Below are 26,575 nucleotides of genomic sequence, written 5' to 3'. Positions count from 1 at the left end.
TGTGAAGAAAATAATAGTGAAAAAGCATTGAAAATCACCATACTCATCCCCCAACACTGTCAATGTCCCAGTACATTGGTGTTTGGCCCGTTCTCAATGCCTACTTTCCTAACAAAGAGGTGCTTTGTACCAGCACCACATTGAGGAGATCTTTGTTAGCTTGTGTTGGATTCTTCAGGATCCAGCTTTTCTGGTCTGTAATTCACTCTAAAACCCGGGTGTGAAACCCACTCTCTAGTTTGAAACTGGCAGCATTTTCCAGACACAGCATTCCAGGCAGAAGAGCACAAAGGCAACAGGGAACAGCAGCATCCTGGCACAGAGACATTGCCACTGTTCCATGCAGGGCCTGAACAGCTCAAAGGTCCCAAAATCCTTTAGACTCCAAACTCACACATCCACCTGCCCTGTCAGAATCTGGGAAGGACAGTGTGACCTGTGCAGCTCTTTCCTGACTGATGGTGGCCATCACACAACCCTTGGACATCCCACAGAATTTTACAGCTGGAAACTCTTGAAGGAGTAGGTTCAAGATTTGCTGCAGTTTTGATTTCAAGAGAATGTGCTGCGCTAGAAAGGCCTCAGCAATAGAACTGAAAATGCCCATTTTCAGAAGCACAGCTCAGATTCCTGCCCTGTAAAACCTACAGAGATTAAGTAGTTTCTCAGCTAAACCACTGACAGCTATATTGTTATAAATTTGGCAACACTGACAGTAGGTCCCTAAGCATCCTTTCTGCCATTTGAGGACTTTTTTCCTGTCCACACTTCTTGGGAGTAACTATTCAAGCAACCCTTGGTCTCAAAGCCCTGGCCTGGGAGGTTAAATCTTGCCTTACTGTACCCACAAGGGCCCAAAGCAGCCGTGAAAGACCTCATTCTAGGGAAACAAAAAGCACATCCCTGGAAAAACACACATAAATTCACACCCCAGGTCTGTGCTAGGCCTGGAAAGAAACAATGGAGGGAACTGTTTAGCTCCAAACCACAGGCTTGTCTGCCCTACCCTGGCTCATCACTGCCTGCCTCCCCCTGACTGGGGCTGGCTGACATTTAGAAAGAAACACTTCATTGGTCTGACACCTCACCAGAGACCTCTGAGCTTCTGCTAGTGAGACAGAGTGTGAATTACAGGACAGCCTGGCAGACAGAGCTGAGCACGGGGAGGGAGCGTGAAATTACCCAGATGATGTTGGGACCCCCTGTCAGACCTCTGGTCCGTGTCCTCCAGCTCCAGCAGATCAGTCTCACCATGCACTGAAGGCCTCATGGAGACAGGACAGGGTGCTGCTTGTGCCCCAGCACAGCCTCTGCCACTTCAGGGCGATGCTGTGGCAGGCAAAGGTGAGCCCTGCCTTTATAGGGCACCAAAAGCCACCACATGACACAATTTTGGAAAAGCACAAGCTGCCACATCCTTTTCCCTTCACCCATCCATCCATCCATCCATCCATCCATCCATCCATCCATCCATCCATTTATCCCTTAATTACATTATGGATTCTATATAGTGTGGAAGTATTCAAGGCCAGTGTGACTGGGGCCCCAAGCAGCCTGGTCTAGTGCAAGGTGTCCCTGCCCACAGCAGAGGGAGGTTGGAACAGATGAACTCTGAAGTCCCCCCCAACACAAACCATTCTATGATTAATTAAAATCATCTTGTGCTTTGTCTCTCAGAGCTCACTGACTCCTTTCTTCTGTCCATCAGTACATCCTCACAGAGATGGAATGTGTGCTGCTCTCCTGTGTGCCCACAGACAGAAAGGCAGACCCAAGTCTCACCTGCCATTTAATCAGGGAGAAAATGATCTGTAACTCTTCTGTCCCATCACTGACCATGCTGAGAGGCATAAATCTGTTTGATTGCCACTGTCAAATGGCATCACAGCACTGAAATCAAGCAAGGTACTTGGTATATTGTTCTCAGATTTATTAAAATGTTCACTCCAAGCAACTCAAACTAATCAGATCTGCCTGGAAAACAAAAGCATTCAGGCACATTTAAGCCATGAGAGAAAGTAGCTTCAGAAAGATTTGAGTGCAGCAGCTCCTCTGTGCTTCTTGAATGTGAAGCCAGCTACTGGGCAGTGTTTCATCCATCACAGTGAATAGAAGAAAAACTGGAGATGGTTTATGGAGCATAACCTGTGCAGCATTTTAGGTGCCAGTGATCTGAAAAAAAATCATTACCCAATTTGTGCCTTATCAGTGAGCAGTTTGGCAGCAGGCTGGGGCTGGCCAGGGCAACAGGGAATTTCCCTGGTACTCTGACACAGCCTGCCCTGCCTACATGAGTAACAGGTCTGCATGGTCAGGGTAACCAAACACCTTTTTGTGCAAGATGTTATGGGATCAACAGAAACTTGGGTGAGGAATTTTCATTCTGCCTCAGAATAAGTATTTATCTTAGCAGACTTTATCAGGTTTATTGCTGAGTGGTCTGGAAATGAAAACTCCCTTGCAGTGTTTGAAGAAAGGGCTGGAGGATCTGGTTTGGAAAAGGTCACGAGTCTGCCCTTATCCTTGTGTGCAGAGAACTGCCATCCCACCTCCCACCGTGGTGAAGACATTTCTTCATCCACCACATCCTCCTCCCTTGCATTCCAAGAGTTCACTCCTGCAAAGGCTGGAGAAGTCACAGTGTTAACACCCAGGATTAATTGTGCTGTCCTCCATGGGCTACACTCTGTACTCATGACTTCAGGTCAAGTGGGAAATTTTGCTTTGAATGGGACTGCAAATGCCATGAAGGATTATCTGGCTCCAAAATCTCCTTCATGAGGTGCAACAAGGGCAACCCCAGGCATCAACACAGGCAAGGGGACAAAAACACTGAGAGCAGATCTGAGAAGAAGGACCTCTCCATGAAGAACAGGCTGAGAGAACTGGGTTTGTTTAGCCTGGAAAAGAGAAGCATCTGGGAAAACTCAGAGCAGTTTCCCAGTGCTTAAAGGGAGCATAAGAAGTGTAGGGAGACACTCTTTAGTAGAGCCTGTAGTGACAAGATAAGGCAAAATTATTTTCAACTAAAAGATGGTAGATTTATACTAGATACAAGGTAGAATTTTTTACAGTGAGAGTGATGGAACACTCAAACAGGTTTCCCAGACACTTCTCTATTCCAGGTTTTCTAGTTGAAAATGTCCCTGCCCAAAGCAGAGAGGCCACGTTGGACAAGGTGATCTTTAAGGGTCCTTTCCAACCCAAACTCCAATTCTATAACTCTGATTCTGTGATTCTAAGAATTAAAAATGCTTATGATCACTCTATTATCCCAATAAAATTTCCTCCTATTTGATAAATGCCATGTCCCCTACCATCATCTCTTCACACAGCACATGACTTCCAGCCTTGAGAGAGGTGTGGAACTGGGTTTGGGGTGAGAGGAGAGGGTGGGGAGAGCCCAGCTCCCTCCACTTGTGGCACCAGCTCTGCAAGGATGACATTCACCTGGGTATCACTTATCATTCGGAAACACATGAATGTCTGGGACCGTGGAGATAAACTCATGATCAATTTATTTCCACTGGGAACTATAATGTGAGTAAGTCACCATTTATATAATGGCCTTTTGTTACTGCAGCCAGGCCTGGTGTCATGCCAGGTTCAGTGAAGAAAAGCACACTGGTAATGCACCACAACTTGCCAGTGGAAGCTTGGTCTAAAGTTTTCCAGGTCATTACGGTGCCAAGGGAGCACTCAGCCTCATCTTCATACCAGGAAACAAGCATGAGATAAACTGGGAGAGGCCAGGGAAAAGGCATGAATTTGTTGGTGAATTCAAACTTAACACGCAGCTCCGCTGCTGACCTGTTTATGATCCATTCCTCTGGCTTAATACTCAATTCAAATATTTTCAGGACAAAACAGGAGCACTGGAATGACACAACTGTCCAGCCAAGTTGTGAACAGCAGCATTTATGGCCAAGAGGTTGGAGTCTGCCAGGTCAACCAGGGATGTGTTGAAAAACAACAGTGGAAAAATAAGCTGCTGGTCAGAACGTCTTCCACAGCCTCTGTCTTGCTAGAAAGTGATTTTGGAGGAGCTCTACCTCTTTATACACACTCCATTAATCAGAAAATGGCACCTCTGCTTTCCTGCTTGTACTTCATTTTCTTTTATATATTCCAAATCCCCTTTCCCACAGACACATTGATGTTTTAAATCGGAAATATATTGTTACAAGTTCTTAAAAAATACTCTTTTCTTTCCTTATGCTGTAGTTTGCAATGTTGGACAGACACATAGGTTTAACCTGATGGATGAGAGCTTTTCTGTGGTGGGCCAATATTCACCATGGGTTGGGATTTTTTTGGGCTGCATGCCAAGAATCCAAAGCTGGGACAATGAAAAGAATAACTCTGCGGTGAAAATCCTAAACTAAAATTCACTCTCTCACTTAAATTTATTCACTCTATCTCTGTGAATTGGTCTACTTCAAAGAGTTCTTTAAAAACATCCAAGCAGACAACTGGAGACATAAAAATTGCTGTTTGATTCCTGTTGACAAACTTTGATAGCAAAGTCCATGGTGGACAGACTGCCCTTGTGCTTCCACATCCTTCCCATGCGTCCCCATTACGTGATTAGTGGGCTGTGATCAAAGCTCTGCTGCCCTTTGCTTGGAAGAGTTATCAAAGGGATTTCCAGGACACCTATGTGTGCTTGCACCTAGAAGAATTTTTAAGTGGTTCATGATAAGGCAAGTCTAGAATTGGAGCTGGTAAGGTGTTTCTCAAGCACAATTTATTTTTATTTCTGTCTTGTTTCAAATCAGTTTGTCAAAATTAAATCTATTTTTCATCTTGATTTGCTGCATTAAGAAATTTTCAAAAAGAAGCATCTTTGACATTTTAAATGAAGAAATCTACTTTTCATTTTGCAAAAGATTTTCTGGAAAATGTGTAATTTTGGTAATTAAAGGAAAGCAAAACATTTAGAAATTAAAAAAAACCCCAAACAAAAACACCACCACCACCCTCCAAATACAAAGCACTCCTTTTACTCCTCATAAGAGAAAGGAAAAAAAAAATCATCTCTAATTTTTGGTTTTAGCTTTGTGTTGGGATGACTATGGATTGCTTTTAAAGTCTTGCTGATTCACCAAAGACAATAAGAAAAGTACTTTAATGTAATTCAAGTACACAGTGACTAATTAAATAGTGGCAGTAGAAGAAACAGATGCAAATTTAAACTACTGAAAAGTAAATCCTGTAGCTGCATTTGTTTTAATTTTACAGGATTACAAGTGAGGATATAGGATTATTTCAGAGTGTAGAATACTCTGAACCAAAGGTGTGTACTGGGTTGACCCTGTCTGGATGCCAGGTGCCCATGCTGGACATGGGGGCAGCTTCTGGAAGCTTCTCACAGAAGCCAACCCTGTAGCCTCAACCCCAATCCCACTACCAAAACCTGTCCATGCAATCCCAATATAAAATGGAACCCAAACACAGGTGTTTTGCTACACCACCTGTGAATACACAGCTCAGAAATATTCACCCATCTATTCCTTGGTTAAAGCTGTAGGGAAATGCATGTGGCTATAAATACAGTTGTTTGTGACTTCAAAGAATGTGTTGTGAGGAACATTAATTTCTGATATTGAGAAAGTGATGAATGCACTGCAGGGAACCTCATGGCATTACAATCCTGAATGCCAAGAAGGATTAGATGGTAATGATGATAATATTGATGATATTGTCAATAATCCCCAAACTCTAGGAAAATCCAGGAAAAATGTTTCTGTGCCCAAGTGAGCACCTCTGACTCTTTTTGCTGGGATTCCTGCCCTGAAGCAATACCAAGCAGTTGCTGGCACTGTGGGGTTGTTAACTGGAGCTCAGCTGATGGGATCCTCGTTAAACCAACAGCGTTTCTCTCACAATCGATGGCTCCATCTGACACAGCACTGCATTAAACATTTATTCATTGGGCAGGCTGAGTTCACTCTGGGGAAGATTTAATGACACCACAGGGATTTTCTCATTCATTAACCTGGGATTTACATTTAGTCTTTATGGTGCTACAAAGGTGTTAAACTACCCACAATTAAATTCAGAAGTGTTTTAGCATCTGTGCATAGTCTGGACCTGGCACCCACTGCAAACCTTGCAAGAACAAAATAATACTTCCAAGTTTTTCGTCTGCTGTGCACACTATGATAATTTTGGCAGCCACAGAAAGTTTACAAGAAGTCTATAAATGATACAAAAAAATATATTAGAGATATAAGTAGCACATTTGATAATTAATATACTGTGTTACAAGCCAGAATGACAAAGCCATTAGGCAACCACTTTAAGTGATTGATCATTTATGTCCCCAGTAGGTGTACTTGACCTATTTGGATCCAGCTGCATGCACTGTGTGCTCCTGCTACCAGCCCAGGCATCCCCCAGCCTCCATGTGTAAGGTTCCCATTCCAGCTTTTGCCCTGCATCTGGAACAGAGGTGACAGTCAAGGAAGAAATGAATGATTCAGGCTGCCTTTTTTCCAGAGGACTGCTAGATCTCAGGTTGTCTCACACCTGATGGATACAAGCAGCTGCCCAGAGCAGAGCACATGAATTTGGCCCTTCAGCACACCACTGGTGGAAGCTTTGTTCTGAGCCATGTGGGGGCCTGGCTGCAGAAAAAACACAGGGTTTTGGTGAAGAAGAAATATTGTCTACTTCTCTGGACTTTTTAAAGTGTTTTTTGAGAAACAAAGATTAGCATACATCAAAGTGGCACACAAAAAGCTTCCCATAATCCTGAATATGAAAATATGTCAAGAGCTGCATGCAAAATGGATTTGCATACATCAGAGCTACACATACAGCACTCAGCTGGGCATCCTGAACTGCATCAAAAATGGTAATACTGAGGTTTTGGATGCTGATAATTGAATGCTGGAGAAACACACACAGACATGCACACAACTATGGCATCTTTTCCACTTGTCTTACTTAGGTGGCAAAAACATAAACAGGGAGTCTGCTAAGGTAGCCAGCAATCATTGAATATTTAAGGGCTTCCTTGTTCAAAGAGAAATTCAAAGTATCACTTAGCCACACTGAAATAATTAGCAGAGGAAGATTCAATTAATTTAGGACTTAAATTTTCAATTCTAAAATGGTATCATTGATTTTGTAAAAGAAGAAATTTTAAGACGAGAAAGTGGTGACCAATTCAATATTGTTTTGGTCTTGCCTTCTGCAGTGCTGCCAGCATGCTACCTAGAGATCAAGCTGCAGCAGGCTAGATGCTGTGGAAACATCATCCAGGCTGAATTTACCCTTTTACCTGTGACAAAGAGTGGCAGAGGGGAGGGAGATCTCTGTCCTTTGGGCTCCTGATTGTTGAGTCAGGATGGGGAAGCCCTGGCTGCTGACTTTTCCCCAGTAGTACTTTCCAGCATCTTCCCAGATAGTGACACATTAGAAAACCAACAACTTCTTGTGCTTAAACAAAAGACAAACACCAGTCCAGCATGGGCTGGTTGGGTGCATGTCAGAAACCTCAGCTTCACCCTCAGTGTTACTGTCCTGAAGTGACTGTAAGAGCCCTTTGTCAGCACAAAACCCACAGCAGGGCAACATCTAAAGTGAAATTCTGTCCTTGGGTTCAAGATCACAGCTCCCATTCAAACACTGAGAACAGGATCCCACACTCACTGCAATATCCTTTCCCCACCTAAATCATCCCTCCATTTTCAGTGGCACAGGGAAGCTTCTCTTTGGGATTGCAAGGTTTTGTGCATATGAGTATTGTGATGAATGTGGGATCCTGCTCTCACTCAGATGAAAAATTGGTAACTTTTAAAATGGAGTTTATGAAAATGTCACCACTTGCTCTAGAAAAAAAGCTCCTGGCAAGTTTAATGGGCACACTGTTAAAAACAGTCCCCAGTGACCACAGGCAGCAGTGCCCTGGGGCTTTGGGTTTTCCCTTAAATGAGCCACCAATTTGTGTCCAAAAAAAAAAGTGGCAGCTACAAGATTTTTATTTGTGTTTTGCTTTTATTAAGGAAAGGAAAAAGAAACTTTTAATTAAAATCTCTCTAAGATTTGCAAGGAAATGTAAACCACGAAACTCTGGGAAATGCGCTGTTCTGCTTGGCTTGGTTTAAAACAGGGTAATATGAGTTTTTAATCTTTTTCTACTACGCCTCTCTTGCTCAAAAATAAGAAGTGAATGCTGAAAAATAATGACTGCATCCAAAGGGAAGTCATTACAAACAGAACTTAGACATTCCCAGAGGAGAACTGACCTATGATTTCTTATGGAGGAGATGCATGGGCTGAAGGGCACCATTGTTTTTAATTTCCACTAAAATGTGATGTGATTTCCCATCCCCAGAAGTGTTGTCACACTCAGCTACAGGGGGATGATCCAGTACTTGGTAATTGCTGTTGCTGGGGAGTTTCCATCCTTAGGAAAATGGAATGGTTACCAGGGGTTCCTGTCCCTCACTGGATTGCTGGATCTTTGTTTGAAGTTTCCAAGTTTCCAGCTCCCAGCATCACTGCTGCCAAAACATTTCCAAACTTGCAGCTGATGGAAATTGTTCTCATTTTGCAGCCTCCTGTATTTCTTGCTTCTGAATTTCATTGCCCCTGCTCTGGTTTATGTACATGGCAGATTTGGTGCATCTCTGATTTCCTCAGCGAGGAAAGTGCGAGGGTGAGGCTCACAGTGACAGCACACAGCATATACAGGCAAAGTGATCCTCCCTGAGCTCTACAAATATCTGCAGTCATTTCTGCTCATGGAGCTACCAGCCAAGGACCAGACTGCTCACCCCTCAGAGCCACTGGGAGAGGGGCAGTTCCTGGCTGACACTCGAAACTGAGATGGTTTGGCTTTAATCCTGGACATTTGTTCATAGACTCATGGGAGGCTCAGCTGGGTGAGGTGCTGAGAGGTTTCCTCCCATGCAAAGGCAGTACCAACCAGTCACACATAACTAATAGATGGCTTTGTAACTTCTTCCCCACAAACAACCAGTACAGGAAGTTCTCTTGCCTCTCGCGTTATCAGTACCAGATGATAAGACAGCAGCAGCAAATGTGCTTCCCTGAACTCTTAATTAAAAGTCTTAAAGGACTGAAAGAAGAAACTGAAAGAAGCCCAGCCTTCAGAAGGAACACTGTGCTTGCAATCCTCTTGGTCCTGAATAAAAACCAAACTCTTTGGGATCACTTCAGAGCATCCCTCTGCAGAGTCAACGAGCTGAAGCTGCACCCTGGCTTGCACAGCAGAATCACAGAACCACTCAGGTTGGAAAAGATCTCTGAGATCACGGAGCTCAACAGTTAACCCAGCACTGTCAAGCCATCATTAAACCATGTCCCCAGGTGCCACATCCATATGTTGTTTGGACATTTTCAGGGATGGTGATTTCCTTACTTCTCTAGGCAGCCTTTGTGGTGAAGAAATTTTTCTTAATATCCAATCTAAACACGCCTCTAAACGTGCCCTAGCACAGCGTGAGGCTGTTCCTTCTCATTCCATCTCTTGTTACTTGGGCAGAGACTGAACCCCACCAGGTTACTGCCTCCTTTCAGGGATTTGCAGAGAAAGTCTCCCCTCAGCCTCCTTTTTTCTTGACTAAATGAACCCAGAAGGAAATGTCCCCCTGATTTTAGATACAGGCAGCCTGGGAAATAAGCTCAGCCTTATTTAAATGACTCTGTGCTGGGAAAGCCAGGGCAAGTCCTGGGATGGCATTGTCCAGGCAGTCATGGTGGGAGGAGCAGGCAGAGTGGGCAGACTGCACACAGACATCTGTACAGAGCCAGCAGGAGCCACCTGCACTTCAGGGAGACTGATTTTGCTCTCAGGCACCTACCAAAGTGGGAAAAGGGTGTTTCTGTAACTTCCCTTCCTTCATCCTCACCTTTTTACTCCAAGGTAATGGAAGAAACAGGAGAAGGTACTCAGAAAGAGGATTTGTCTGGATTAGCAGGGAGCAGGAAGGGTCTGGGAGCAGGTTTACTGACCTGCTGACAGGGCTTACTGTTGGAATTAACCTTTATATGGGTCATGCTGCTGCGTGCAAGGAGGGTGGGAGGCACACAGGGACATTCAAACTTCTGCTGGTCTGAACCAAACCAACTTCTCTCTGAGACAAAACCCCTCTTCTATAGTAAAGGATAAAAAATGAGACAGACACTGCCCTTTTTCCTCCCCATAGCTTTTATTAGAATCATGGAATGGTTTGGGTTCAAAAGGACCTTTAAAGCTCACCTAGTCCAACTCCACTGCAATCAGCAGGGACATCTTCAGCAAGATCAGCTTCCTCAGAGCCCCATCCAACCTAACCTCCAATGTTTCCAGGGATGGGGCATCTACAACCTCTCTCAACAACCTCTGCCTGTGTTTCACCACCCTCCTCATAAACATTTCTTCCTTATAACTAGTCTGAATCTAAAAACTTTTAGTTTAAAACCATTACCCTTGTCCCATTCCTGCAGGCCCTTGGATATGCCTTCTCCAACCCAAAAAAGTAGGGCTGGGTCTGCAATAGCATCCACGGGGTGAAGCATGATTTAATGCTCAACTTGTTCAACACAAGCAGAATGAAAACAGGATTAGCTTTCAGAAACAACTTTACAAAATCCACAGAGATGAGCTGCACATTTGGTGGCCAAGCTCCCCAGCACTGTCATAGCAGACAGAGCAAATGAAGAAGTCTTTGAAGCCCCACCAGTGACACTGGGCAAGAATAAATCTCCTTTATGTCCAGATGCCTGTCAGCAACATTCCCCCTGTGCAAGATGGGGTTCCTGTGGGTGATAGCTGCCCCAAACCCAGACAATACAGCTCTGTGAAAGCACATGTTCTCCTGTCCCCAGGCTATCTAGTCCTGGTGTGCAAAGCCTTTGCTTTGGCAGGAGTTGCACGTTACTTCAAGTTGGCCAGACATCTTTGGATGAGTGTAGAAATACCAAGCTAATTAAGAAATGAAATTAGAGCTGTCTTCCTGATTAGCAAGCAAATAAAGAAAATCCCTAATTGTGCTAGACAAAAAAATAAAAAATAAAAAAAAAGCCAGACTTTAAGTGACAAAATTCAGGTTGCATTTGTGGCTGTGCAATGACAAACAAGTAACAGCCAAAGCACTCACTGCTTCCATTTGAGGTACTCCACATGAAATGTTTGAGCTATGAGTTTCCAGAGATGCTGAGAATCCACACCTCACCATTTTCCACAACTTTTGCCACTCAATGCACCCAGGGAGGCAGACCAGAATCCTTCAGGTTTGGTTTGCTACTCCTCAGACTGAATCACACAGCTCACCCCTGTTTTCAGCAACATCCAGCTTTGCTCTGACAGAATCTCTTGGCACATTTATGCACAGACATCACAACCCTCTCAGCTGACATAGGGCTTCCTTACTGTTTTCAAAGCTCTCTGGGAAGGTGTCACAGAAATGGACTGATCACCTCTGCTTTTATTTCCTGACCCACTGAGGTTCACTTGCTGTGGGAGGAGAACCCCTTGGAGGCAAAGCTGGCACAAGACAAGTGGTTATTCAACCCCCATGGCAACTGTTCATGACAAGCCCTTTCTTTAACCCCTCCAAAAATACCACCATACACAAGGCATGCTGTTGCCAGCTCTGCTTTGCAGATGTGGAAGGGGTGAGTGAGCCTGCAAGCACCCATCATATTTTCACCTTTGCAGAGCTTGAGGTAGAAATGTAATATCCATCCCTGGGTCCCAACTCTGCTCCTAACTTCACTTCTTCCCTTTGCTACAGCTGCTCAGCATTTTGAGGGTAAATCATCAGGAATTGGAAGCTGGTGCAGTAGCAGACACAATACATGTAACCCTGCAGCCCCTTCACACCTCCAACCTGCAGCTTTTTCAGGGCTGTGTTTCAGCCTCTGAACACTTGTTAGGCAGCCATCCCTGCCAGGGGTAAAAATTAGTTTAAGATGGAGTTGGCTGCTGTTCCCATCATTCCTTGCCAAGTCTGATGCCTCCCTCAGCAGATTTCCTGGCATAGCTGGACTGGAGGAGAAGCACAGCTGTGCAAGGGCTACTGGTAAAGGCCATTTAGTTTACAAATGCATGGGTAGATATCTTAGCACTAAGCAGGTAATGAGAGAGTCAAACCATAAAAATACGTTCTAAGGCTTCCTTGGTCCAGTCCACATCCTTGTGCATGTGCTTGTGGCAAGTGGAGCTGCATTCCATGTACTGTCATTGTATGGGGAGTGCTGAACCCCACGGGCACTGCTGGCAGTGCAAACCTGCAGGCACAGCTCTCACTCCTCAATCACAGCAATGGAGTTTGGGGATCCACCCCAGACCCTGGGTGCCCCATCCCCATCTGCATGGGACACTGAGCCCCCCTGCCACTTCCAAAGGCTCTCATTTTGCAGTGGTTACAATGGTTCCTGCTGTAGATCTTTCCCATTCCCACACACCTTCACTGACACCAGCAGAGCTGCTGATTTAAATCACTGTCCCCTGCCCCCCACACAACGTTCTCCATATATACAAACTCCAGAGTTAAGGGGTTGCACGATGCTTTTTATAACTTTACCACCAACTCAGTTTTTAAGAGCCTTTTCTTCCACTGTTGTGGACAAGATTAGCCTCTGCTATTTGATTGTGCTGCTATGGCAGTAATAAGAAAAAAAAGTAATTTCTTTTTCTTAAAAAAGGAAAAAAAAATCAATAATTGGCATTCCTGTGTAAGGTCTCTGACATTAATTATAAATAAATGTTAGACCTACTAAAATAAGAAAGTGAATTTATGGAGGCAGGCTGCGTGCTGCTGCTGAAGTCTGTGCGGCTGCTGCGATACAGATGCAAAATATAAAGTCTTGAGCACTGCAGTTTGTATTTTATTGCCTCAGAAAATAAATGTGTAAATAGCAATAAAATGCACAATTATTTAGCACAAAGCCAAAAGACTCCACAGCATTTATAGGCTGATGGATGGCTTGCCTGCCTGCTCTAATTTTCCATAAAACAAGGAAGACAAGGATGGAGGAAAACAAACAATGGTTGCTGTCACCATGATTAGCTGCGAGGCGCCAGGTGAGAGCAGCCGGTCTCTGGAGAGGGGAACACTGAGCTGCTTCAGCTGCCTTTTGCTTCAGGAATTGAGGCCAGATTGCAGCTCTGCTTGGCAAGGGCAGCTGAGCAGGGAGGCTGTTCCCAGGCTCCGGGTGTGCCCCATCCCTGATGCCTCTGCAGAAGAATGGAGCAGCCGCCTGGGGTGGGGTGAGGGCTCAGTGCCTGCAGTGGGAGGAGGGGGTTTCAGGCAGCCCTGCCACGGATTGCTTTCTGGACAAGAAAAAAAGACATCTGACCCTGATAATCCGAGAGGTCTTTTCCAACCTTCATGCCTCTATGATTCCATGAAAATCTTGCTGGTGCAGAAATCAGTGTCAGGGATGTCACCCATAACATGATGAGGCAAGGAGAGCCTTAAAAAAAACCGGGGGGGGGAAAGTGAAAGTCCTTCAATGTCATGTTAAAAAACCAGGAGCAGGGGGCAGCATTTGAAACTCTTCATGGGGTAAAGAAAGCTGCAGACAGAGAGCTACCAGCTGGCTCCCTGGCAGCGATTCCGTGACCCTCGGCGATGCCTGTGAAGGAGCCACAGGGCTCCATGCTGGGCCCTGGCAGCAGGAGCTGGTTTGCCTGGCACCAGTCACCACAGTTATCTGCTGCCTCCACCTGCATCTAGAAGACACCATGCTATTGTCACCCACCCTATTCAAGAGCATTTGAGTGTGACACATGAACATATTACCAACTCGTTTCTTGTTTGTTTTCCTCTAGCTATGTATGTTCATACAAGCCCAAATTTCACACGCTGCCTTTCCCTGGGTCAGAGAAACCACATGCAGCTATTCACATTTGCACAACCCCTTTTAAGCCACTGAGGTTGCAAAGACATGAATTTGGGTGCTTAGTGTGATATTAACAGCAGGCTGCTCGTGCAGAGAGCAGTAGTCCTACACAGGGTAATATAAGTGTCCTTGTGATGATGGAGCAGGTGAATGGAGATGTTTAAGCTGTTGGGTCACTGCCCACAAGCACCCAGGGTAAGAGCCAGGATGTGCAATTCCAGCCCATCTCTGAGACAGAAGCCTCAGGCACACTTGTAATTTTGGAGTTCAATTCTTCCACTGAGTGATCACAGTGCAGAGACCCCCACCACTGGAAATGTGGGGAGCCACATAAGATAGCCACCCAAAGTAATGTGTCTGCTACTCACTGTGCTGGGTTGACCCTGGCTGGATGCCAGGTGCCCACCAAAGCCACTCTGTCACTCCCCTCCTAAGCTGGACAAGGGAGAAAAATATAATGAAAAACTTGTGGGCTGAGGTAAGGACAGGGAGAGATCACTCACTAGTTACCATCACAGGCAAAACAGACTGAGCTTGGCAAACAGAACAGGACAATGAGAAATAAAACCAAATCTTAAAACATCTTCGCCCCATTCCTCCCTTATTCTGAGGCTCAATTTCACTCCTGATTTCTCTTCCTCCTACCCCACCAGCAGCAGGGAGACAGGGAATGTGGGCTGTGGTCACTACATATTATCTCTGCTGCTCCCTCCTCCTCAGGGATCCAAACCTCCACAGGCTTCTCCAATGTGAGTCCTTCCCATGGGCTGCAGCTCTGCATGAACTGCCCCAGCATGGGACCCTTCCACAGGGTACAATCCTCCAGGACCTCAGTGCCTGCAGAGATGCTGCTCTCACATGCTCCCTCCACTCTCCTCTGCCTGCTGCTCAGAACTTTTCCCCCTTATACACATTATCCCAGAGGCACTACCAGCATTGCAGATGGACTTGGTCCATCTTAGAGCCAGCTGGCACTGGCTCAGCTGGACATGGGGGGAAGCTTCCAGGAGCTTCTCACAGAAGCCACCTCTGTGGTCCCCCCACTGCCAAAAGCTTGCCAGGCAAACCCAACAGACCTGCATTCCCATTTACTGGGCTCCCAACGTAGACACTGAAATTCAATGCCTAAGGAGAGACAGTGAGAATAACCCAGAGTGCAGGGGAAGGAAATACATCAGCTGACAACAGATTTTTTTCACTGCTGGGCTTGTCAGTGTATTTTGAGCCTGCTCCAACTTCACGCAAAGCCAGCTGAGTCTTTCAAATGATTTCCACCAGCTGTTTTATCCAAAATCCTTCTTTAAAAACAATTAAGGATGAATTTTAGTACTGCTCCTATTTATAACAGTGGACATTACATACAGGACAGCTCCTATATTCAACAGAATCAGGAAAAAAAACCCCAAAATAACAGAATAGAGAAATGTTGTCTATCCACATCAAGTCCATTCACTTCAACGAGAACTCCAGAGCAGGTCCTGCAAGAAGGGTATTACTCTTGCTAGAGGGAGTGTCCTGTGAAGGACTCTTGATGTAACTTGTCAGACCTAGTTCAGATCACTAAGCCAACAGAAAAGTTTCAAGTAACGTGTTCAACACATGGAACATCTTTCAACAATTACCAAGCTACAATGTGGAATAAAAAGAATGCTAAAGACTGAGTTCTGCCTTTCCTCAAACATTTCTCTTTGTAAGAATAAAAAAATAATCAGTAATCATCAGTAAGACTGTCTACTTGGATTTGAAAGCAGATAATGACTAGTACATCCCTTTTTCACTTATTAATACAACTAAGCTTGTTGCATAATATCTGCTTATTTTTGGAAAGCAGCCCTTTCTACCTGCCCCAACAGCACATTACTGAGTTGGCAAGAAGCACGAGCTTTTGAGTGAATAAGACAATTTCTTCTGTTTGAACTCACTTGCCAAATATTTTGTCTTGAAAGTCTGGGTCACCCATTACATGAGTTTTTGAAGGAGAAAGCGCCCTTGATCAGCTTTGCCATAGCTTCCATTTAATTTGGCTGTGACACCTGCAGTTTATTTACCTCACAAATGATTATAAAGCAAATTTTGGCAGAGAAGACCCCTCTGCCAGATCACACACTCTCAAGAGTGCTGAGAAGACACATCTCCTTCCACCCATCTTTTCTTGGGACAACACCTGGTGATCCAAATCCAGGGTTAGACACACAGAAAATGGTCCATGATGGTTTTCATCCCATGTCTGTGATGCTTGTGCTCCATGGGGCTGAGCCCTGCAGAGGATGAGCACACCAGAATAGCAGCTGGGATTGAGCTAGGAAATCTCATCCCTGCCCCACAAACAGATCTGCAACAGCTGAGGACTTCTGCAATGTTCTGATGGCTTCTCTGCACTGCTCTGTGCTGACTCTTAATAACTGGATAGACTGGAGGTACAGTCTGAGTAGTCAGTCCTGCTGTGGCTGTCACCCAGTGTTTATATTCCTTAGTTCAAGCCTCATAAAAAGCCCAGCTGCTGGTCTTGGAAAGATAAATCAACATTTCGGTATTTACTCTTGCTTCCATGAGGTGCTATCAGTCATGTCCAAGATATCTTTTCTAGTGCTTCTCTTTAACTTATCACTGTACAAAACACAGTGCTGGGGGAGAGAACACCAGCCTGTATCTGAATGCAAGCAATTCCAAGGTTTGAGAGTCCAGGGTCTTGTGTTGGATCTGTACCTCTCAATGGAGTTCTCAGGGGTTTATGAAGACAACAAAGGCTTGGGATGCCTTAGCTCTCTTGTGCTCATAAGCTGATAGAAAGGAGAAGACCAAAGGTGTGAACCTTTCGGACTCTGCTTGGTCTAATTTTGTCCTAGCAAGAGATAGTCAACACTGCACAAATACAGTAGAATAACGACTAAGGCACTAATTGGCACTTTAAATGGCTCCTAATGTCCCTCCACAGCCATGCAATGTGTTGTCATCACTACAAGCCAGGCACCAGATGCCTTTATTTTTAACTGCACTGAAGAATTACTGGTCTCGGGGAAGGCTCTGCCCGAAGGCAGGACTGATCACAGCCCCTCCTCAGGCAAGTGCTGCTCCGAGATGTCATTTTCCCTTGCACTGAAAAATGCTCCTAGTCCAAAAATTCATGGCATGGGTTCAAATGTCTCCTAGAAGCTCTTTCAACCACAGCCACAAATATGGTTTCACTCTTCAAATGCTGCATTGGCAGCAAAATCAAAGCTTTGCCACTGCTCGGCCATTCTAGTTTGGAAACAAATTTTTTAGCTAAGATTTCTCCAGTCAACTGAATTCTCACTAGTCATCAATCACAGCAGCCTCAGATGAAGCTGATACTCTGAATTTGTCTACAGCAAAGCAACCCCTTGATTTTGGTGCTCTTGTGCCTTTTTCTCAAAGGTAAATTTCTTCACATGAATCATTACACAGAACCCCTCTGCCTTCCAGCTTGCTACTGAACCATGCAGGAGGCAGCATTTAAATGCAAGAAGGTAAAACAACAGTATTGACTGTCCTTTGTCTGGGTTTATTTAATTCTCTAAAGCAAACAGTTTGTGTGAATTGCATTCCTGGTAATAAAATCGTCTTGCACATTTGCTTATAGAGGGTCACCAGGGAGAGCAAATGCACCTTTACTCAGCAATAAATGTTTGATTCTGTGTTGCACAGCAATTATTCAAAATGAGAGAGACTATTGGATCCAAGACTGCTGCCCTTTAGGACTCAGCCTGTCAAGTTGCATAGCTCTGTACTTATTATCCAAGTGGATTTCATCTCCACAAACTTATTACTAGGTGATATTCCAGTCTTTCAGTCCAAGTTGCACCAAGCTTGAAAAACATTTGACTACCAGACTGCCTTTTCTTTGCTATAAAAGGCATTGCTTTTTTGTTATTATCATTTTTTATCAATATCCCATAGCATATGAAAGCAGGAAAATTTAAAATGCATGGCTGATTTATTCCAAGAGGACAGAGAAAGGCAGAAATTTCAATTGAATCACACCTAAAATTGCTTCATTCCTGGCTTTAAAAATGCCATAGCTTTAGTCATGAAGAGGAAGTTATAATGTTGGCATATATTTATTTTCTCTTTGTTTTTGTACTTCAGAAATTTATCATGAATGTGATATTTTTCTGTCTTCTTAAATTAAACAAGGAGACATTAATTTATTTTACAAATACATCCTTCTATTGATATTTTCTTGACATTTATTACTTATCTAGACTTGCACTTGATGTACTTTTACGTATTGCTCAGCAAAGAGAAATGTAGCAAAATTCCACAGAGTTTTAAGTGTTTGCAGAGATGTGAACCAGCTTCTCCTTAAAGTAAGATTTAATCAACACAGTGACACCCCAACCCTGACCAGATGATCAGGCACCATGGCTTTGAGGAATATCTTGGGATGTCTGAACACACAATTACAGATCACTTAATCACCAAATTTAATCATGATAATAATTAGGCATTGCACCCTGTTTCATGCAGAAGGATGTGAGCCTTCCAGCTCCTGCTGCCAGATTGGAACTGAACACAGGAATGGAGGTAAAGAATCAGCAAAGTCAACAAACTATATCCATAATTATAGAAGGAAAGCTAAACTCAGCTTGCCAAATCCTTAAGAAATTTTGTTTTTTATACCAGTCGAAAACCCAAGCCTACATGATTCTTTCAACAACCTATTTCTTCAGAAGACCAATCTATTATTTTGGATTTGACCAGGCTTGAGAGATAAAGCTCAGGGTCCTGGCACAGTAGGTGTTCAATTGATGCTTAGTAAGCACTTTCTGCTCAGATAAACCCTGCTCTGCAGAAGGGATGAGAGGGGAAAGGAAAAGCTTGATTAAGTGACTTTTTGAAGGTCAAAAAGCAGAATATAAACCTGTCAGTCATCTCAGCCACTGTACTACACTGCCTCTTGCATCAGCTTTGTAGGTCCAAGAAAACAGTTACTCTACAGTTAATACACTTTTTGAAGCACCCCATATTTACTGTAAGCTAAGCAAAGTCACTTTCTGGGATAGATTCTATTAAGAAGATTTTTCCCTATTTTCTTCCAACTTCAAAGTGCCACATGAGTCTCCTTGTTAGAGCCTGGTGACATCCACACGTCACTGAGCTGGAGAACAGCTGCAGCACCAATGCATCTATAAACATTAAAAAGCACAGAAACATGAAGGCTTGCAAGAAATAATGGAGGGGTGTAGAAAATTGACTGGATGACACAGTAGGCCACATCTATTTCTAAATTCTACAAACCCTCTGTGTTAAAAATAGGACGAAAAGTTTGGTTTTCTTTTCTTTTAAACCAGTGGGGATATTGGCTAACATTTTATATTCAAAAAGTGAGAAGTTTTAATAAGGGCCAGCAGGAAACCAACTCCAGAGAGTGATGGGGAAGTAAAATCCTTTCTTTACATACATGAGACTTAAAAAAAAAAAAAAAAAAGAAAAAAAAGGTAAAAGAACTGAATGATGGTTACATTTTCATCTTCAGAGCTGCTGTTAGCTGCAATAAATCCCTTTTGTAAAATTGGTATCTTAAGCTGCAAATTCTTATCAAGAGTGTTATTATCACCCATTATGGGACTGTGAACAAGGATTCTCACTGTATTTTAATGGATGCTGGCCATATCCATCAAAAAGGGGACTCTAACAGACATACAGTTATCATTGTTGAAATTTTAATGGCTATATGGCATTCCCATTCATTATTCAAGTGACATTCAGATGCAGTTTCAGTCAAAGCTGCCTCTTCATAAATATTATTAGCTACAAATGTGCCTTTAATAAAATACTACACTGTGCAAAAATAAAGCATTGTACTGATAATCAAAGGAAAATGAATGGAAGGAACTAAAAGCCACAGCAATACAGTCTGAACTCCTTAGACAGTCAAAAACCTCTTTGATTTTAATGGTCAGTTCCTCAGAACCAGCACAGGAATGCGGGATCAGGCCCACTGAGCACACACAAAAAACACCTTCTCCAAACTCTTGTGGCTTCCATGCAGACCCTTACCTGATTATTTGAGTCACATCGGGTCTATCTGTGGTCATTCTGACCACAGCTCAACAATACTTCTGCAAATGCAATATACATGGTCCTCTGGACAACTTTACATTCACTATCCAACTGCTTGGACTGCACACCTTGGAAATCCCTCTGTAAATGAGTGTTGGACACGGTTCAGTGCCATTAAGCTTCTGCTTTTCTTGTGGGTGTTCATGTTTTTTTTTATTAACTTGTGTGTTGAGGTATCTTAAGTTAGGCACTCAGAACTGAAACACCCTAAATCTAAACAGGTTGCACATGCTGGCCCCAGACTCAAGCCAGGAAGCACCTATTTATTTTCTCTAAATTAATACCAGTTCAGCAAGACACTTGAGCACACATCTAACTTTGTAACCACACGGTCATTCCCCACTCCCTTAAATAATGCAGATGCAGATGCCCTGCTGATCAGTTTTGTAAAAATCCAGTAGCAGTCAGTAATAAACACTGTGACTGTGACTGCAGCCAGGAGGCTGGAGCACGCTGCTGGGATCTGAAACAGTGTCCTCACTAATGCCACTGGGATGCCCCCACTTCCCTGCATCCCGCTGGGCTCCAGGGCCCACAGCCACACACCCTCCTCCTCCTCTCTCTGTCTGGGAATGAGATGTATTTCTGCATAGAAGATATCTATTTCCCAAGATATATCTTGGGTTTCCCTGCCCTGCTTTTCTAACTGTGCATTTGAGATGAAAATACTGTCAGCAGCAAGGCTGGCTGGCTGAAGCAGGAGGGACAGGAGCAGAAGTGGTTTATTGGCCAGGGCAGAAGGCTTTTCTTCTGCAGCAACTTTGCATGAATTGGATTTATTTCTACAGGATGAAAGAATGGAACACTTCAGTGGAGCTGGGAACCTGCCCCCACTAAGTAAGACAGAACTTGCAGAAGATGAAGGCAAACCCAGTTCCTGCTAAACCCAGTCAGCTCAGATGGAACTCAGGACTCTGCTCTGGGAAAGAGTCAGAGAGACAACAAGAAGATGCCTCTTCTTGTGCAAACTTGTGCATCAAACCCCTTCTGGTCAGTAGCCCTCTTCCCACACTGGCACCTAAACTCTACAGAGACTTTGTCTTAAAAGTAAAAAAAAAAACTAAAGCAGCAGCAGGAGTGGTAATGTTCCCTGGTGTGATGTCCCTGCACACTGCACCTTGATAGAGTGAGCATTTGCCCTATACCTCATGGCTGCATACAGCAGGCACCCAAAAATCTCATTTCTCTCTCTGCCTGTGCTTCCTTGGAGCTCCCACATTGTATGTCTTGTGCTCAACATACATGGACAAGATGGGCTGCAGAAAGTTTTGTTGAGAGGAAGACTGAAGGACATCCTCCCTTCCCACCACTGGGGGCTCTGGTCAAGGTTGCACCTGAAGGATTAATAATCTGTGACCTGAACGAAGACAGGTCACAGCTTGTTACTTTTTTTGGAGAGGAGGAAGAACTTGGGAAGTACTTTGGGTGAAGTTGATCCTTCGAGTTGAAGGATCTGGAGTACAAAACAGGCATTGTCCTTGTGGCCTGAGTAAGGCCTCCAAACAGCTGTGATGCACACGTGGAGGATCTGGCCTTGACTGATGTACAATACATAAATGACCTTAATGGCTCAAGGAAAAAACCAAAACAATCACAAAACATCAGCCAATTTAACAGCTTTAGGGGAAGGACCATCAGCATCAAGGAAGATGTGCCCAGGGAGGGATGCTCAAAGACAGAATACAGTTTTATAGGAGTAAATCTGGATTAATCCAACCATTTTTGATGCATACTCATCCCAAAGAAGCACACCAGTTTTTCTATAAATCAACAATGATTTTTATTTTTCCCCCTGCACTTTGGGTGTAGGTGATCCAACATTTGATCCTGAAGGTTCCATTTCATAAAGTTTCAATGGGAAATCATTATCCCTCCAGCCTGGGTGGAATCTATCACTGTTGTTGTTTTAAAAGGTGACCATAAAAAGACATCTCACCCAGGCTGCAAAAACCAGCATTTTAATTGTGAAACTCTTTCTGTTATGCAGGATTATTTCCATGGAGCCAGAGGGAAGAAGCACCCTCTTCACTGCTGCTCCTCACTTAGTGTTAAAACATTTTCCAAATCATACATCTATAAGCAAGGCAATTTCACAGTGCCTTTGCTAGATTTAAAAATGAAAATTAAAGCATTATTAGGGGGTAAGGGTCAGGCATATACCCAGCCAACTATTTGGCAATGACTCCACCTGGAACAAAGAGATTCCAAAATAAATTTTTTAACGAGAAGGATGGCAAAAAGCCAAGCAGAAGTTGCAGAGGACACCTCATTAAAGAAATTGATAAGCCCAAGTCAGGTCAATCTGTTTAAGTAACTCAATGGCTTCAGTCAGATTGGAATAGATCTGTTTAATTTGCCTTCAGAAAAGCAGCAGCACAGTGGGAGCGGAGGAGGAGACCTCGCAGGGAGCCATAAGTGTTCCGTAAAAGTTGGTAATTTTGCAGGAAGTTGCATCTGTGGTTTACTCACTTGGAAGAGAGAGATCTCACACGAAATGAGCTGAAGGAGTTGTGCAGGGAGAGCAGCCACACTCAGCACAGTGTGACAGGGCTGCAGGACCTCCCCTGCTCAGCCACAGCCTGCGCGGGGCACAGGACCCACCAAAAGAGCCAATCTGGAAAACACAAAACACGACATTAAAGGCATGAGCTGGAGCCTGGCTCATTTTTACACCTTTGCAGCACTGAGAGGGTTTCAGCAGGGATGAGGAGCTGACTTTCTATCGGAACAAAGAACTCAAAATATGGTTCTCGTTTTGAAACTCAAGCTCAGGGGCCCCGAAAGGGAAAATGAATTCTTGCAGTTCACAAGAAGCGTGCTGTGAACGAAGCAGCGCTGCCTGGTCCCTGTCAGGATGTCTGCCCTGCTCCTGCTCGTGTGCTGACCAGAGAGACATCGCTCACTTCAGGATTTCCGTGATGCTGAGAGCAGCACAGCCTCAGCATGCCACACACCCTGCCTGGGAACTTCCCCAGCCAAACAGCATCTCACTAATGATGAGTGAGATATAAATATATCTATCTCTCACTCTATATGAGTGCTGCTTCCAGGGACAGCACCAGCTGCAAGCAGCAAACTGCTGCTACGCTCGGGCACCGTGTTTGCAGGTACCTGGGTGACCTCACTGGTGTGACTTCAGGGCTTATTTCATCACTGAGCAGAAGAATAATGTCTTTCAGTAATTGCATGGCTTGATAATAGGTAAATAAGAACTTTGCCTCAAAAAAAAAATAAATTAAAATAAACCCAGTGTTGCTTTTTTTGGGCAGATCTCAGCAGCAACGCCATGGGAGGTTTTGTCATGCTTGGACTTAATCTGCCTCTTAGAGTTGATATATAAAAAATGATCATAATGATTAAGAGGCAAACACAGTGCAAATGGAGTCCCTGTCACCCAGTCTGCAAGCAAGTATTAAACTTTATAATGTATGACTGTACACAGTAATGAATAAGTACACTTCTCAGAGGCTTTTGTTCCTTGCAGCTTATTCTGAGTGGTTTGGTGCAGCCCCAAATATTAAATACCCTTCAGTAGGCCCTCAGGAACCATGAGGTTTTGAATTCTTTGAACAGACCTTCTGGTCTCTGCACTGGGAATCACACCTCAATGCTTATCTTGCTAATAGGAAAGTCAGAAAAAAAAAATTAAAACATGAAAGGAGAGATTCCCACATTGCTACTCAACCTGAAAAGGAGGCATTTTAGTGAAACACCACTAAGATGACCATGACAACATCATTAATCTTATCAACACAGCAATAACGCACGAGACCTGCAGCATCAAAGTGAAACTCATTTATCTGGAACTGAGCAGATTATATTTTAGCCTGGAAAAAGGTATTACATCCCAATTGAAGGTTCTCCTGACTTTCCAAAAGGGGACATGTTAGGCACACACTTCACCAAGGATGGGGGGATCCCAGGGGTCCCAGCCATTTTATGCTGCACCAACATCACCTGCACTACTCATGATCAACAATCAGAGTGGTTTGGGGTGGAAGGACACTTAAAGATCATCCAATTCCAGTCCCCTGCTGCAAGCAGGGACACTTTCCACTAGACCAGGTTGTTCTAAGCTTCATGCAGCCTAGCCTTGAACACTCACCAAGGCACAACAAGGACACAAATGGTTCCCCTTTGGGAGGAAAGGAGCTACACAGGCTGGAGAGATGAAGATTGTAGCCAGGAGTTTGGATGGATGATTACTACAGACCATTAAGCTGTTCTCCTCTGGCTGGATTTATTGTTGACTCAACAAAGAAACACAAAGGGGGCTGGGTACCTGCCAGGGCTGTGCATAGCAGCTGAGCAAAATTTATTTTAAAAAAGGGAAAGACAGTGTAAAATCGGAAGGAAGCCACAGACACTTGTTTTCTCTTGCACCTGCAAAACCAAAGTTAACTTCCCTCTCAATGGGAAATCTGCAAGCGCAGAAGCCAGAAGCTTGTGAGAAATACACCCCCTCCTTGCCACCATGAAGACCGTCAGTAGATGTTTAAAAATCCCATCTCCATCACACACTTCACTTCCCAAAGTTGGACACATTTTGATTCACCTTCTCCTAGCAACTCGCAGTTCCTTTTCTAGGGGGTATGAGTAAAGCAATGAGAAGGGGAAAAAAGCAAACCTGACAAATGCCCACGTCCCCAAGGCAGCCAGCTCCGAGCAGGTGGACACCGCGGGAATCGCTGGCGTCTTGGGAGCGGCGAGAGATGGATGATCTGGATCTGCAGAGAGCTTAGGTTTGTCAAATGACTTTTGCAGGCTTTGTGCCAGAACGAAGCAGAATGAAACAGAGATAATCCGCTGAAAGAATGCCCCATACAGCAGGGGAACAGCCAGATGCTTCCTGTGCATGATATTTCAGGGTAGCATAAGATACGGATCAGGACAGAGGTTCAGCAAGGTCATCAGCAGCAGGTCAGAGTTGGAAAAGTTAAAAAAAACCTAGAATACAACAAAGCAAAAGCAGAACTACAGGGCAAGTACTTTGTGCTGGGAAGTTGTGACTCCCTGAGGCCTGGCACTGAGAAAGGGCAGCCAGAGCACCAGAAAAGCACCTCAGAGCAAAGCTGCACGTGGGCGGATGGGAATTTGGGGGTTTCTGCAAAGTCAAATATTCATAAAAGGTTCAGCAAAAAACCTTGCAAATAAGGAAAGCATCACTGCAACAGACTTAGTATTCCCCAGCCTGAAATGCAACTTTTGATTTAAAAACTTCCAGAGTTAAAAATAAATAAATAAATAACGTAATCAACATGCTAAAATGGCATACAGTGGCATACTTTGTTTTTTCTGGAAGCATCTGAAAGTCTAAGGATCATCCATACCAGTCATGTTAGACCTCAAAAGACTCCCACAACTTAGTTTTATTTATTTTTAACACACTTCCTTAGGTATCTAAAATTAGGCAATTAAGAAAATAGTGCCTCTAGCAGACATCTGGGCTTTCTGTGGTCAGATTTTCCAGCTATATCATGTGCTATTTAGCAACATCTTTCCTTGTCTTCAAGTATTTTGGTGTCTATGGGATTTTAGATCACATCATAACTAAGGCTATAGCTGCCCAGCTAGTGACAAATAATCAGAATATTATGAGCTGAACACACAGAGAGACAGAGAGCAGAGTGTTGAGAGCCAGAGGTGTGATGCAGAATTACAATACAAAATCTTCTGAAAATGAATCATGTTTTCACATCCCTCAGCTGCATTTGGAAAGTATTGCTTCTTTTACTTCTCTATGACTGACCAGTATTTTTGGTTTTATTCTTTTACATGCTTAGCTGTTAACAGAGAACAGAAATAATGTTTCTTTACTAAACAAATTTCACTTCTGCATCCCCTCATCCCTTCCTGACAAAAGCCACCTAAAAGGACACTTCTGCAGTGACAGTGAACACGCCTAAGAGCAATGGGCTATCAAATTAAAGACAAATGTGTTATAATTATATCAACACTGACTTGCATGCACAGCAGAGCTGTCCTGCTGAAAAAGGAGTCAATGAATCCCCTGCTACAAATCATCAGAAAAGTGCATTTGAGCAGTGTGAGCAAAGGGAAATTGCCACTGAAATTACAACTGTTCAGATGGTTGTACAGGAGAAATTCCATCCTCAGGTTTTCACCAGCAGCTGGTGCTCCAAAAGACCAGCAGAACATTATGAAAGGCCCTTTCAGGCAGGAAGGGGCATTTCCTCCTTAACCCTATGGAGGCAGCAATACAGCCCAGACATGAGACAAAGAACCTGGTGTATCAGAAACCCTGATCTTCTGGTTTACTCAAAACTAACAAGTTTCAGGGTCAACTAGACTTTGATGAAGCATCATGGCTCCACCAGAACTTGAATGTTGCTATTCTTTCATTTGAGAAAAAAGAAGAACATCCAAACACTTGCCCTGTGCAGAGGGCTCACAGCATCCTTTCAATCAGGGGACAAGGCAAAGTAATAAATACTTGAGGAAGATGTTTCCTCATGTGGAAAAAAAACCACTTTGAAAAGGGTTCAGTCACTGGATGTGTGGGCACTTGGGATGGGGTCAGTCTGGACCACCTATCCATGACTGTGTACAGGTGTAGGCAGCAGGAAGGCACCAAACAGTTTTCAGCTGAGCCATGGATCTGAGCACA

At 44.0% G+C, this 26,575-nt stretch overlaps 1 protein-coding gene across 6 annotated transcripts in view; it reads right to left on the bottom strand.

The window, feature by feature from the left end:
* Positions 1-26,575, bottom strand: part of ST3GAL1 (ST3 beta-galactoside alpha-2,3-sialyltransferase 1) — an 88,568-nt gene that overhangs the window by 41,143 nt on the left and 20,850 nt on the right. For 2 of the 6 annotated variants that reach the window (XM_086878395.1, XM_086878382.1), the window contains exon 2: positions 22,417-22,561. The exons of 2 other annotated variants lie outside the window; for them this stretch is intronic. The gene's annotated coding sequence lies outside the window, so the exon portion shown is untranslated. Of the gene's footprint in view, positions 1-6,343; positions 6,444-22,416; positions 22,604-26,575 lie in introns of all 6 variants that reach the window. 2 more of the 6 variants (XM_086878391.1, XM_086878389.1) reach the window with 2 other exon arrangements.

Source organism: Cyanistes caeruleus, chromosome 1 (genome assembly GCF_971803275.1).
Source record: "Cyanistes caeruleus chromosome 1, bCyaCae1.hap1.1, whole genome shotgun sequence".
Taxonomy (NCBI): Eukaryota; Metazoa; Chordata; class Aves; order Passeriformes; family Paridae; genus Cyanistes; species Cyanistes caeruleus.
Note: the sequence above shows the minus strand (reverse complement) of the source record. Positions and strands in the feature narration are given on the sequence as shown.